Raw genomic sequence first — 14,091 nt, 5'->3', positions numbered from 1 at the left:
GGGAAGGGAAGTCAGGACTTCTGGAACATAGTCCCCTCCCAGCTCTGGGAAGCAAACAGGTTACAGCACAGTTGAGACTGGGAATCAAGACTCTTGGGTACTATTTCTGGTTATGGGAAGGGAGTGGGATCTAGTGGATTAGAGAGGGGGGTGCTAGGAGTCAGGATTTCTGGATTCTACTGCCAGCTCTGGGACACAGGGGTCTAGTGCAGGGTTCTGCAACCTGCGGTATGTGAACTGATTTTTAGTGGCACTCTGCTGCCAGCCAGGGTCCTGGCCGCCTGTCCCACTCATCCCACTGCTGGCCTGGATGGACAGAATCCCAGGCCAGCAGCAGCCTGAGCGGGGCCGGTGGATGGAACATCAGCCCGCTGCTAGTCTGGGGTTGCATCCGCCGGTCCCTGCCAGCCTAGGTCCCGGCCACTGGCCCTGCTCAGCTCGCTGCCAGTCTGGGGTTCCATCCGCCAACCCCTGTAAATGTAAAATGTATTACTGGCACGCAAAGCCTTCAATTACAGTAAATAAATGAACACTCGGCACACCACTTCTCAAAGGCTGCCAACCCCTGGTCTAGTGGTTAGAGCAGATAGGGCTAGGAGTCAGGACTTCTGGGTCTATTCCTGATTCTATCTCTGGCCTCTGTGTAGTCTAAGTGGGTAGAACAACGGGCATTTGCTCCACTCCTTGGGACAGTATCAGTGTATGATACTGAGCCTGGTCTGGCAAAATAATTCTGTTGTTCTGCATTGTATCAGACCTGGATCCATAGCTCTTGGTTTAATGCAAATAAAGAGAGAGGATGCATTTGGGACCCAAGTTCAATAAATTATAAAGCACTCAGGGAACAGTTCATCCACTCCATTCTCTGGGCTGGATGAACATGTCTTATCCTATATCATTCTGTGTATAGAGGGTGCCCTGTGCTGTGGAATGAAATGAGCTGAGATCATTCCATTTTAAGCACCAGGCAGTTCCATATTAAAACAACACTGAGAGGAAGGAGGATTCCTAACCTGGCCAAACTCAACTATCCTTTGTTATTTCATGAAGTATTTTCATTGGAATATTATTTCAAATGTCAGTGCTTCAAATAAACATCCCAAAGGCCTTTCTATTTGGACTGCAGAGTTACTCAGGCAGGGACTGTCACCTAATGGTTAGAATAGGCAGAGCTGGGATTCAGGATTTCTGGTGTCTATTTCCAACTTTGGAAAGGGAGTAGGATCTAGCAGTTGGAACAGGGGGCTGAAAGTCTGGATTTTGGGGTTCTGCTTCAGGAGGGAGCATGTGGTCTTAGTGTTTATGGCAGGAAAGCCTGGGACTGGGAGTCAAGACTCCTGGGTTCTGTTCCCTGCTCTGGGACAGAATGTGGTCTAATAATCAAGCAAGGGACTGCAACCAGGAATCAGATTCCTGGGTTCTACTGCCAGAGGCCAATGTGGTCTAGTAATGTCCTTCAAAGTGAGAGCTGGAAATCTGGGGTGTTTCACTTGCTGTCTCTGGGCCTCAAATTCTCCCCCTATAAATAGAGCTTTGAAATCCTTATGTAAAAGGGATTACTACAAAAGTGCTACAAATTGTTATGCTAATGCTATTTTTTAATCTCTAGAACAGACCCCTTGTAAGTACCTGAACCAGGTATTGAAAAAATAAACATATAATTTACCTGGGCCACAACTAAAGTGCTATGAGATCTGGTCTACAGATTATTTGTGTTACAGTAGCGCCTAGATCAGAGCCTCATGATGTGCGCATTATTAACCCTACAGCAGTGCCCAGAAGCCCTAACTGAGATCCGGGGGCTATTATGGTGAGTGTGCATTATTATTAGCATTACGGTAGCATCTATAGGCCTCAGTCAAGATTGGGGTCTCATTATGGTGTGTGCATTATTAGTAGTATTACTGTAGTGCCTAGACAGCCCAGTCCATTAGCATTATGGTAGTATCCAAAAGCCCTAATTGAGATCATGGCCCATTATAGTGTGTGCATTATTAGTAGTACTATGGTAGTATCTAGAGGGCCATACACTAGAGCAGGGCTGCATTATGGTGTGTGAATTAGTAGTAGTACTACAGTAGTATCTAGAGGCCCCACACTAGACCACTGTACTGGGTGCTGTGCAGCCATTCCCTGCCCCAATCTGTTTAAAGTCTGAATAGAGAAGACAAAAGGTGAACCAGAGGCAAATGACTTGCCCAAGGCCACACAGCAGATCAGTGTCAATCAGCAGATGCAGGAACAGAACCCAGCTCCTCCTGATTTGTACTCTACTCGCCAGCCTACGCTGCTGCACAAATAAATAAGCAGTCATCACATCAGCCTTTCAGCCACAATCACTTGCAAAGATACTAGCGAGGCTAATGTAGTCTATGCTGTATGAATAATCACACTCGTACTGGCAACTACATACATAAACCAACTGTCAACTCTAAACAGCAGGCACATTCTAAGACAGCCAGCACTCTGAGCATCATATCCAGCAGAGGGAGTGGTGGAGATGCCTTTATTAAGAGTTTGTGAATTTAACCCTCACAAACTATGCCATAATCACCAAGCACTGGGAGAGATTTGCCAGTTCAAAGCAAGTGCTCAGGACAAGAGCCCAGAAACACAGAAGTAGATCTAAGCTCCCAGTTCTGGTGCTGCTCAGAAGAGTTGAATCGAGCTAGGACACAACCCACGTAAGTGAGCCTCTATTTCATTTAAATCGTTGGGAAGATGCTACATTTTCATTCCTCTTTTGACCTACTGAGTGCAGGAGGAAAGGGCTGTAAAAGGCAATCTTGCAAGTGAGTTGAAGCCACTGCAGAGAGACGGAGGACCAGGGTGTGCTGATGCTTACGTGCGGGAGAAAATTTAGCTCATATGGGAGGTGTCGGAGGCAGAAAAGATGGGGTAATTTTATTTTTGTGGATAACTTTCCAGGGCAAGCAATACCTGGAGAAAAGCTGCCTGCCATGGGATGGTTCAGCAGCTGATTCTTGCACTGTCAGTGCTGTGGTTACATTCTGACTTTAATGGCAGATCCTCTGATGGCAGAAATCAGCATCTCTCCATTAATTTTGATGGAGTTAAGCTGATTAGACCAGAGCTGAGGACCTAGCCCTTGCTTTCTTCAGTGAAAGATGTGGTGAGTAGGAACGCAATCCATCAGGCAGTGGTGTGACCGGAAGGCAAAAATGTGCTTAAGACTGGATGAGAAACTGGTGCAACATCTTGCATTTAAATTCTAAGCCTCTTTCTAACACATAGCAGTAAATGAACAGGGAATGGCACGTGTGAGACAAAATGCAATTTACTAGCTCCTGGATTTGTACATGATAACCATTAATTATTATTGCTGTGCAGAGAAGCGTCATCTGAATGCACAGATAGGTGTTAGAGCTCCTGCTTCTGGGAGTTGAGTCAGAGCTAATGGTTAGAGGAGGGGGCTGGGAGTGAAGACTCCTGGATTTGATTCCCAACTGTGGGTGGGTAGTGGTCAGAGCAGGTGGTGGGGCGAGCTAAGAGTCAGGCCTCCTTAATTCTATCCTAGGTTTGGAAGGGAGCATGGTCCAGGTGATGAGAATGAGGGATCAAGACTTCTGGTTTCAAGTCTGGATGGTGTGAGGAAATATATTCTAGTGGTCACAGCAACAGACTGGGAGTCAGGATGTCTGGGTTCTTCTCCCAGTTCTGGGAGGGGAGGGGCATCTAGATTAGAGCAGGGGCTCAGGACTCCTGTGTTCTCCTCCCAATTACATATGTATTATATTAATGTACTGTAACAAGGCTTTATAAAGCTTGTTAAAAGTTTTACAGTCAAAGAAATAAACCAAAATCTTTAGTCTGTTTCAAAGCTCTTCACCTAGGAGTAGATCTAGATGAATTCATGGCACATGGCTTACATTTTTCTTCCAATGTTTGCAGATGAAAAATACATAGAACCCAGTGCCAGAGCAGAGTTTAAAAAGCAAACTTTACAGCTAATTGTGAGAGTCTGTTTTCCCCATATCTCTCAGGCAGTAACATTAACCACCTGTCATCAGATTCACCCACACTCATTTTTCTCTTTCCTTCTGCTTTTTTTTAAATATATGAGCATGTAACTTGTGTTTCATAGAATGTTGTTATTTATAATTACTGTAATTTATAGAGCCCTCAGCTGAGATTCCCCATTGCGTGAAATCCTGCAGGGACTCCAACCAAGATCAGCACTCTAATTGTGCCAGGTGCTGCACAGACCCTGACTGAAATCAGGGTCTCCAATTGTGCTAGGCACTACACAGACCCTGAGTGATATCGGGGGCCCCTGTGCCATACACAGGAGATAACATACAGTAAGAGTCCATCTCTGCCCTAAAGATCTTATCATCTCATAAAGAAAGTCAAAGGATGGAAGGGGAAACTGAGGCAGAGAGTGTGGACGGGGAAACTGAGGCAAGGAGAACAGAAGGGGCTTGCCCAAGATCACGCAGCAGCTTAGCAACAGAGCTAGGATTAAAACCCAGCTCCTCTGATGTCCAGTCCAGCGCTCTATCCACTAGGTACACTGCCTCCATTTCTTGGCTGGTCTGGCAATATTTTGCTCAACATCTAAGATAACATTACTGAAGCCCTTGGAGTTAGCTGGGGTAAGGAAATTTGGCTCTCGCTCTTTGACATTCTATCAGAAACAACTTCTGAAAAATAGAGCCGGTGCTTAGTTACTTAGCACAAGAAAAAAGCAACAGCAGATCAGCCACAGAGGCAGAGAGAGGTAAAATAATTGTAGCATCTAATGAATCTAAATCATACGGAAGAAAAAACAGCAGATGATTCTAATAGATCTTACAAGAGCTAATAAATTAACCCCAGTGGGACACGGCGTGAGAGAACCAAGTACGTTAATGCTTTTTCAATGCTAAGCATATTTAAAGGCTTTATTCTAAAGTTCAGTCAGGTCAAATCTATGATGCTCTACGGTGAACGTCTGCTATTATGGACATTATCCTCCCTCTGTCTGTCTTCTCTCTTCAGAATTCACTCTTCATGTATGACACCATCTTTTACTGTGCTTGTGCGGTGCTAAACACAATGGGCCTCCCCCCGCTCTCAGTGAGGCGGGTCTTCAATATAAATAATAATACATTATATTTAAAAAACAATACTCTCTACTCAAAGCCCTACTCCTAATACTTGTAGGTCAAGAAAGAATATAGAAAATAATTTGCCTGCAAAGGACAAGCAGTTAAATCCCAAGAGATTGAGCTATATTAAAGTGCTGTAAAGTTGTCCCTTTTGATGTATTAACCTGTTGCTTGCAAATCCTTTTCACTTATGGAAATGTTTGTTTTGAAAGCCCTAAAATTGCCAGCTCTTGCAGAATAATCTTTTAAGGCACTTAGCCAGCCAAATCCAGTGTTACGAATATTACTAATGGAAAACGGTCTGAAAACAGCTGTGTATAATCCAGTGCTGTGAAATAGCAGGATACTATGGCTGAGGCTGGGGGGGAGCAGGAGGGATAGGAGAGAAAGCTGCCACTTTTCATAACAGTTTATGAAAGAATCAAATTCGCAGCATTGGGAGATGGGAAAAGAAAAAACAAAGAGAGGATTTGCAGCTTGAGGGCACCTATCTAAGAGCACAATTGATAGACAGAGGATGGATAGGGGGGCGGATAGACAGATAGGGGAGGGCCTATGGGGACAGAAAGATGGGTAGCGGGATGTGTATGGAGACAGACAAAGATAAATGAGTGTGTATGTGGATGGAGAGACAGATGGGCACGTATGGGGATGGACAGACAGGTAGATGTGGCAGTGAGACTCTTTCCTATTACTGACCTTAGAATCCTCCATTCATTTCTATTGGCTTTCATTATCCCCAGCACGTACTAATACAGGGCTAAATCATCCCCTGCTCAGGGACTAGGACAATTTGCCCACTGGGCAGAGGGGATAAAATGGGGTTTTCTCCCCACCCTGCAAAATTGGGGTGCTCAGAGAAGCCAAAGGCCACCTGCCACAGCAACCCCCAGGCTAGGTTTGCTGTGTGAGGGTGAGGCCAGCAAAATTTAAACTGGGCCACAATTAGGCACAACACTTGTTTAACCTTTCTATTGAGCAAAGCAGTGAAGTCCCAGAGAGTTCAATGGGATGTAAGTACTTTGCTGAACAAGGCTGGGATTACTCATGTGTTTTGGGGTACGCAGGTGACAAGCAATTTTTGAACTGGGGTGCAGGTGCTGAAGGCAAATGCTAAATGTCCGAGGGTCTCACACCACGAACACCAGACTAAATAGCTCTCCCCTTCATTTTCTCACCCTCAGAGCCACTATCATTATCCCAGTCTCCACTGGGCAAACAGTTGTAAGAAACCACCATTCCGAACAAGCAACCTAACTAGTCAGAGGAGAAGTGATTCACGCAGTACATCAATAGCAGAGGCAGGATTAGAACCCAGTTCTCTCAAGTATCCACCCTGTCTTAACTTAGCAGCTTCCTAGACAAGGCCCAACTGCATAATATCTGAGTGCCTTATAATCTTCAATGTATTTAGACTCACAGCACTTTTGTGAAGTAATATTAGCCCCATTTGATATATGGGGAAACTGAGGCACAGAAAGGCTAAGGCCCAGATGCTCAAAGGCATTTAGGCACCTAACTCAAAAATTTAAATCTACTACTTGTGATATTCTGGGTCTCGTAACTTGTCCAGAATCATTACTATCAGAGTAAGGAATCAAACCCACATCTCTGGCAACCAACACTAACCCCCAGGTCATCCTTCCTCTGATCCCTTTGCACCCTTAATGAGCTCACAACCCAGGTAGACATGTTTAGTTTTCTGAACCTTTTCTGTAAGTCAGTCGCTCCAATGATTTAACACCACCACCTAGCTCTTTTCATCTTCAGGTCTTAGAGCACTTTCCAAAGGAAGGCAGTAGCATTTTCTCCATTTTACAGATGGGAAACTGAGGCAAAGGGAGGGAAGCAAATTGCCCAAAGTCAGACCAGTGATAGAGCCAGGAACTGAATCTAGGTCCCTTAAGACCTACTGTAGTGATGTATGCACAAGGCCACACTGCTCTGTTTCAACATTTGTCTATTGCTTTTTCTCTCAGTTCCATCCAGCATATCTCCATCTGTTCGCTACTAACAGGACTGGAACGCAATCTTAATGTAAGCAGCAGGTGGCCAACATCACTTACATCTCAGTAAAACTTGGACTAACTTCATTGAGTTGAATTGAACTTCTCTCTAGATTTACAGCAGTGTAAATAAGATCAGAATCTGACCAAAAGACTCCAGTCAGTTATGTATAACATTTGGTGGGGGGACTAGGGAGAAGAGGAGAAATCATTAAAAAAAAAAAAGAGGCAGCTCATTTCCCCATGGGGGGAGAATGGTCTTGTGACTAAGGCACTAGACTATGTCTCAAGAGACACATTCAATTCCTGGTTCTGCCAGAGACTCCATATGTGACACTAGGCAAGTCACTTGATCGCTCTCTGCCTTAGTTTCCCTGCTTGTAAAATGGTAGTGGACGGAGTGAGGCATTGTGGTCTAGGATACAGAGCACTGAACTGGGACTGAGAAAACCTGGGTTCTATTCCTTGTTCTTCCATTGGCCTACTAGGTGACCTTGGGCCTACTCAGTTTCCCCATCTGTAAAATGGGGATGATACCAATAGTGTCCTCCTGTGTAAAGTGCTTTAGAGATCCACTGATGATAAGAAGGGGGTATTATTAGGTAATGAAAGTTCCTCTACTGAGATTATAAACCCTTTGTGGTGTGAAACCCCCAGGGACCATATACCTGGGCAGTGCCCAGCACCATGGCCCACAAAGCCATGATCTCAGAGCCCTGGCATGGTATTAACAACAACATCCTGACTGTCATCTCTACAGCCAAGATCCTCCAAGCAATTTAGGTGCCTAACTCCCATTGAAATCAATGAGTTAGCCATCTAAATACCTTTGAGGATTGGGACCATGGTGCCTCACTGTCAGTGCACAAGGGGGGCAGAAATCACTGGCTATGAGCAGCAGGTGATACTACAGAGGCTGATTTTAAAGATCCACAGCAAATCCTGTGGAAAAGTGTTGACCTTCCCAGCAAGTAAAGGCTTGGCTAATTAGTTCGATTAAGTCTCAGCCATAGAACTGTCAGGACTCCTTTGTATTAGGCAAACATGTCAAGAACAGGGGGCCCTCTCCCCTTTTGGGGACTTTAAACCCCTCTTAAAGCTGGCTGTGATGTCCAGCCAAACTCACTGCGACTAACTGGGATATGAAGCCCAGTGCACTGGTTGCAAGCAAGACCTGAGCAGCACTCCGGGGGGAGGTAATCTGCTTGTGCAAAGAGGCTCCTCTTCGTTTGGGAGGCAGTGTGATTCAGGCAGTAGCTACGCAATCAGAGACCTGACTCTGCTACTGATCTTGGGCAAATTACCTGGGTGTAGGTTTTCTAAAACAAGGGCCCAGATTTTCAGCTCCTATTGTGTGACTTGCAGATGGGTTTTCCCAAGAGCTAAGCAACCAATCTGGTGCCTAAAGGAATCCAGTTCTGGCCTTTGTCTCATTGTGCCTCAGTTTACCTCCCCGCAAAATTTGGGCCAGTGATACTGACCCACGTTCCCTGAGATAAGGGGGCCAGATACTCAGCTGGTGTAAATCAGCACTCTTTTCAGGAGAGCTATACTGCTTTACAGCAGCTGTGAGTTCCCAATAAGTGTCACTATTGGGAACAGCCTACAGCTTTGTCTGCACACTAATGCTGTACCACTTTCACTACACCTGTATAGCTAACTCTGTATAAAACTACCCTGTACAGACACAGTTATAGCAAGATAAATATACATCTACAGTAGGCGTGTGTGTGGACAACACACTAGACTTGAACTCAGGTGACCTGGATTCAGTTCCTGCCTATGTCACTGGCCTGCTAGGTGAATTTAGTTAGGCAAGTCATGTGCCACGCTCTGTGCCTCAGTTTCCCCATCTGTAAAAAGGAGATAATGATGCTGCCCTGCTTTGAGAAGTAGGCACCTTTATACCTGTATCATTGTACCCACAGTGGAGGTCTGCTCGGTGGGGCACCACAGATAGCAGTCAATGAGTGTGCTGCAGCCAGAGCTAACAGACATGGGTCTGTCAGCTTAGGCAGTGGATGCTCATGCTTTTAAGAACCAGAGTGTGGAGATTCGATTCCCTCTGACAGTGACCCACCCAGAAGCGCAGTGTTATAGGTACAATCATTATATGGGTAAGAACTCACACCCCTACCAGATTTAGTTATATCAGTACAGAGTTTGTGTGTTGACAAGGCCTAGGGGAATTCTTGGCCTCGTGACTGTTGGATATCAAAGAGTTAAACCTAAAAACAGTGCCAGGTTGTGTTTTTCTAAAGGAACAGAAACCTTAAATCTTGACCTAAAAATACATCTATAATGGCCTCTCATGGGGGCCTGAATATGCCAAAGTTGGGATATTTAATAACTAACAGCTCAGAGTAGCCAAGGGAGCTAGAGCTAGAATTTAGCACACTGGGTGGTTGCTAAATTTGGACCTTCTGGCTGCAGTTTTCTGCTCACGTTGCAATCGCATCACTGAGATCGGCAGAAATGAGAGGTTGAGGGCAGCAGGCACCTTGCAAGATAGGAGCCAAAGCGAACTACCCTCCACTTAAATCCAGATGATGTCAGCATATAGGTGCGCAAGCTATTGTGGCTGGATAAAACTCCAGCACAGGGCAAGATTCAGATCTCAGTTACTCCAGGCTAAATCTGGAGCAACTCCATTGAATTCAGTGCATCCACTCCACATTTATACCAACGTTAGATCAGAATCTGCCCACAACTCCACTGAATTCAGTGCCAGTCATTCCAGATTTACACAGACATGAGACTAGAATCTGGCCTTAACTCCACTGAACACAGTGCAGTCACTCCAGATTTACACCAATGTGAGAACAAAATTTGTTCATGTGTAAACGAGTCGTCATTTGACTTAGAAACATTAGCAATGGCAATTGTATTTAGTGAGGTACTTGTAAAAACTGCAATCAAATTGCAAAAGCATTACACTGGATTACATTATAACAGGCCCATTTCCCAGGGAGATTAATTGAATTACCCACTGTCACACAGCCAGTCTGGGGAACAGGCAGGAATTGAACAGAGAACTCGCAGGGGCTTGTGGTAGTGCATTAACCATTGCACCATCCTCCCTCATAGACAGGGCTGGTGCAAGGATGTTTCGCACCCTAGGCAAAACTTCCACTTTGTGCCCCCCGTGCCCCCCAATCCTGAGCTCCCCCCCATAGCAGCTCCCCCCCTCCTCCCTGAGGTGCCCTCCTTGCGGCAGCTCCCCACCCCCCACCCTCCGCCCTGAGGCACCCCCCCACACCTCAGCTCTGCGAACGAGCATGCTGTGGCTACTTCACTTCTCCTGCCTCCCAGGCTTGCAGCGCCTAAGCTGAAGTGAAGCAGTTCACCCCTGCCCCGCCTCCTCCCCAAGCACGCTGTGGCTGCTTCACTTCTCCTGCCTCCCAGGCTTGCAGCACCTGCCCCGCCTCCTCCCCGAGCACGCCATGGCTGCTTCACTTCTGCCTCCCAGGCTTGCAGCACCTGCCCCGCCTCCTCCCCAAGCATGCTGTGGCTGCTTCACTTCTCCTGCCTCCCAGGCTTGCAGCGCCAATCAACTTAGGCACCGCAACCCTGGGAGGTGGGAGAAGTGAAGCAGCCACTGCATGCTCGGGGAGGAGGCGGGGCAGGGGTGAGCTGGTGTGAGGAGTTCCCCTGCGTGCCGCCCCCCTCCTTACTTGCTGCAGGCAGCCCTCCCTAAGTGCCCCTGCCCAAGCTCCCTTCGCCTAACTGCCGGCGGCGACCGGGGCAGCCGAAGATCCAGCTGCCATGGTCACTGCCTAAGAAAATGGCGCCCCCCAAATCCCAGCGCCCTAGGCAATCGCCTAAGTCACTCAAATGATTGCACCAGCCCTGCTCATAGATACAGCTTGCGTTAGGATGAGAGTGGGCATTGGGGAAGGGGAGAAATCACATCATACTTAGGAAAGAGCAGAAATGTTGCATACCTAGTTTGTACTGCTGCAAAAGTTCACTTTAATGGTGAATCAGGCCTCGTGTTCTAGTAATGCTCTCACCAACTGTATATCCAGAGACAGTCCCCCCACCCTGTCCCTACTTCAGATTCCTCTGTTTATTAGACAGTTTATATATTATAGCCTTCCCTGACATTCAGTTTGTGCTGCTGGCTCTGGGGCAGGCCCTGATAAGAAGCAGGTGCCATGGATTGCCCATTCAGCTGACTGAGGAGGCTCTGAAGCGTGAAGAGCAACAGAAAGAGGGACCCAAGGCTAAGCTATCAAGCTAAGGTACTGGCTGTCATCTAGTCACTGAGCCACAACCTGAGTGCGAAATTGACTCTAGAGCCAGGGGATAACTGCACTCCACAAAGATGTGGGAGGCCCAAGTTCAAGTCCTTGCGCCATTGACTATTTAACAGCTTCACCAGGAGACACTTGCTCCACATCAGGCAGAGCTGGGTTTAGAACCCCCGTCTCCCACATCCTAGCTGAGTGGCTCTAAACCCTGCTGTCTCTTTTGTGTGAGAAAGGGCTTAGGCACCTCACTCCAGGAGAGCCTTCAAAGCTGTGAATCCCAAGCAGAGCTAGGCACCTCCCTCCAGCCCAGATTTAGGAACCTAAATCCCTTTAATGGGTGGAGCTTTGGGCCTAAAAATTTAAGCTCTGCAACACAGCCCAAGTCCCCATTGTGACTGTGAATCTTATCCCAAGTGACCTGCATAAGATCACAGGGAAAGCTGTGTGTGGTGAATCAGGGATGTGAATGCAGCTCTTCCACGTCCTCAGCTAGCACCCTATCCACTGGAACGGATCATAATCTCAAGGCACTCTCAGATCTCATGGGGGGGTGGTATTAGATGGTATTAGTCAGAGTAACTCCATTGATTTCAGTGGATCTGGTCTAATGAATTTCCAGTGTACGGCTGGGTAATGCAGTCCAAGAGAACATGAGCATGGATCATTTTAATGCTGTCTGGAAGCAAATCTTTTCTTAGAGATTAAACTGCAATTTGGAAGACTGATAAATCACACGCACTCCAGTGAGCGACATATTCTGGTCATGAATCATTTGCTGGTGGATCAGCTCTGTAGAAAAGCAGCATGTTTTTCTTCTGAGTCTAATCTTCCAGCATAAGGAGGCTCAGAATATCTTTATTATGCATTTAAATCTCCGGTCTTCTATTTGACCTTGGCTTAAACAGCTTCATGTGACAATGAATTCCGTTGGCTAAATGCTGGTCTACACTACCTGTTAAGTTGATCTAACATGTCACTCAGGCGTATGAAAAAGGACACCCACACCCCAGCGATACAAGTTTCCTGCGGTTCACACCAGTTCTGTGTTAGCGGGAGATGCTTTCCCGCCAACATAGCTTCTCACCGAGGTGGAGTCATCATGCTGATGGGAGAGCACTCTCCTGTCGGCATAGCGGGTCTTCACTAGACATGCTATGGCGGCGCCGCTGCATTGATGTAGCACTGTAGTGTAGACTTGCCCTAAGTGTGCATTGTGCAGAACAAGTAACATTAAAAAGCATATGGATGAGATATGTGGAGAGCATCATTAATGGGAACTGAATATCCAAATCTGCTTGGTGGCTTTGAAAACCTCACCTAATAAGTTTAAATGTTTCCAAGGCATCTAACTCAATGACTGCGTCCAGACCCTCTAATTAATAAGAGCCTCTATAAATACAGCTGGGCAAATAACAGATTTTTTTTTGGTTCAAGGGCAATTCTGAAAAAAAAAATTGAAAAAATGCATTGAGACAATATGAAAAACAACATTTTCAACATTTTCAGAAAATCAAAAAGTTTAAAAAAAATAGTTTCAGCTCCAATGAAACATTTGGACTTCAAGCATTTTTTTAACTTTTTTTAAAAAATAAAATGGAAGGAAATTTAAAAAAAACACATTTTTGAATCGAAACATTAAAATGTTTCAACTTTTTCAGAATTTTGTGTATGTTTTTTTCTGACAAACAATTTGGCAAAACCAACACAAATGGGTGGAACATTTCATTGGTGCTGAATCTGCATTTTACCATTGAAAATGTTTTGGGTGAAAAATGTTGCCCAGATCTACTTCTGGAGCCATTTCCCCACATCTGCAAAGTGAGGCTAACGCAGAGGAAGGATAATTTTGTGATTACAGCATCGGATTGGGACTCTGGAGAGTTGGATTCAAATCCCACCTCTACCATGGTTTCTTTGCATGACATTGGGCAAGGCACTCCAACCACTCTGTGCCTGTTTTCTCATATGTAAAGTGGGGATGATAATCCTGGCTTTGTCTGTCTATTACAGGGGTGAGCAAACTACAGCCTGCGGGCTGGATCTGGCCCATCAGGGCTTTGGATCCGGGCCGCAGGATTGCCACCCCTGTGGCACCACGAGCCCTGCACTGCTCCTGGAAGTGGCCAGCACCACGTTCCTGTGGCCCCTGGGGCCAGGGGCAGAGGCAGGGGCGGCTCCAGGCCCCAGCACGTGCTTGGGGCGGCAAGCCGCGGGGGAGGGCACTCTGCCAGTGCCACGAGGGCAGCAGGCAGGCTGCCTCTGCGGTTTGCCTGCAGAGGGTCCACCGGTCCTGCAGCTTCGGCGGACCTCCCGCAGGCGTGCCTGCGGAGGGTCCGCTGGTCCCGCGGATTCGGAGGAAGCCTTGAGACCAGCGGTCCGTCCACAGGCAAGCTGTGGAAAGCAGCCTGCCTGCTGTGCTTGGGGCAGCAAAATTCCTAGAGCCGTCCCTGGGCAGAGGGCTCCCATTGGCCTGGAATGGGGAACTGCGGCCAATGGTAGCTTCAAGGGAGGTACCCGCAGACGAGGGCAGTGTGTGGAGGCCCCCCCCCCCAGGGCAGGGAGCCTGCCTTAGCCCCACTGTACACTGCTGCCACCCCAAAGCCGCTCAAGATAACTGGGGCCAGAGCCTGATCCCCAAATTCAACCTTCACCCTGCACCCCAACCCCCTGCCTCACTCCTCCTGCACCTCAATCCCCTACCCTGAGCCTCTCACTGTGTGC

The 14,091-nt window shown here is 47.0% G+C and overlaps 1 protein-coding gene across 3 annotated transcripts in view; it reads left to right on the top strand.

Moving 5' to 3' along the window:
- Window positions 1–550: 550 nt before the first annotated feature.
- CHRM1 (cholinergic receptor muscarinic 1) overlaps window positions 551–14,091 on the top strand; it is a 62,542-nt gene continuing 49,001 nt past the window's right edge. For all 3 annotated transcript variants that reach the window (XR_004001246.1, XM_030569407.1, XM_030569404.1), the window contains exon 1: window positions 551–2,684. The gene's annotated coding sequence lies outside the window, so the exon portion shown is untranslated. The remainder of the gene's footprint in view (window positions 2,685–14,091) is intronic.

This window comes from Gopherus evgoodei, chromosome 7 (assembly GCF_007399415.2).
Source record: "Gopherus evgoodei ecotype Sinaloan lineage chromosome 7, rGopEvg1_v1.p, whole genome shotgun sequence".
NCBI classification, from domain to species: domain Eukaryota; kingdom Metazoa; phylum Chordata; order Testudines; family Testudinidae; genus Gopherus; species Gopherus evgoodei.
This window is presented reverse-complemented; position numbering and strand designations above follow the sequence as displayed.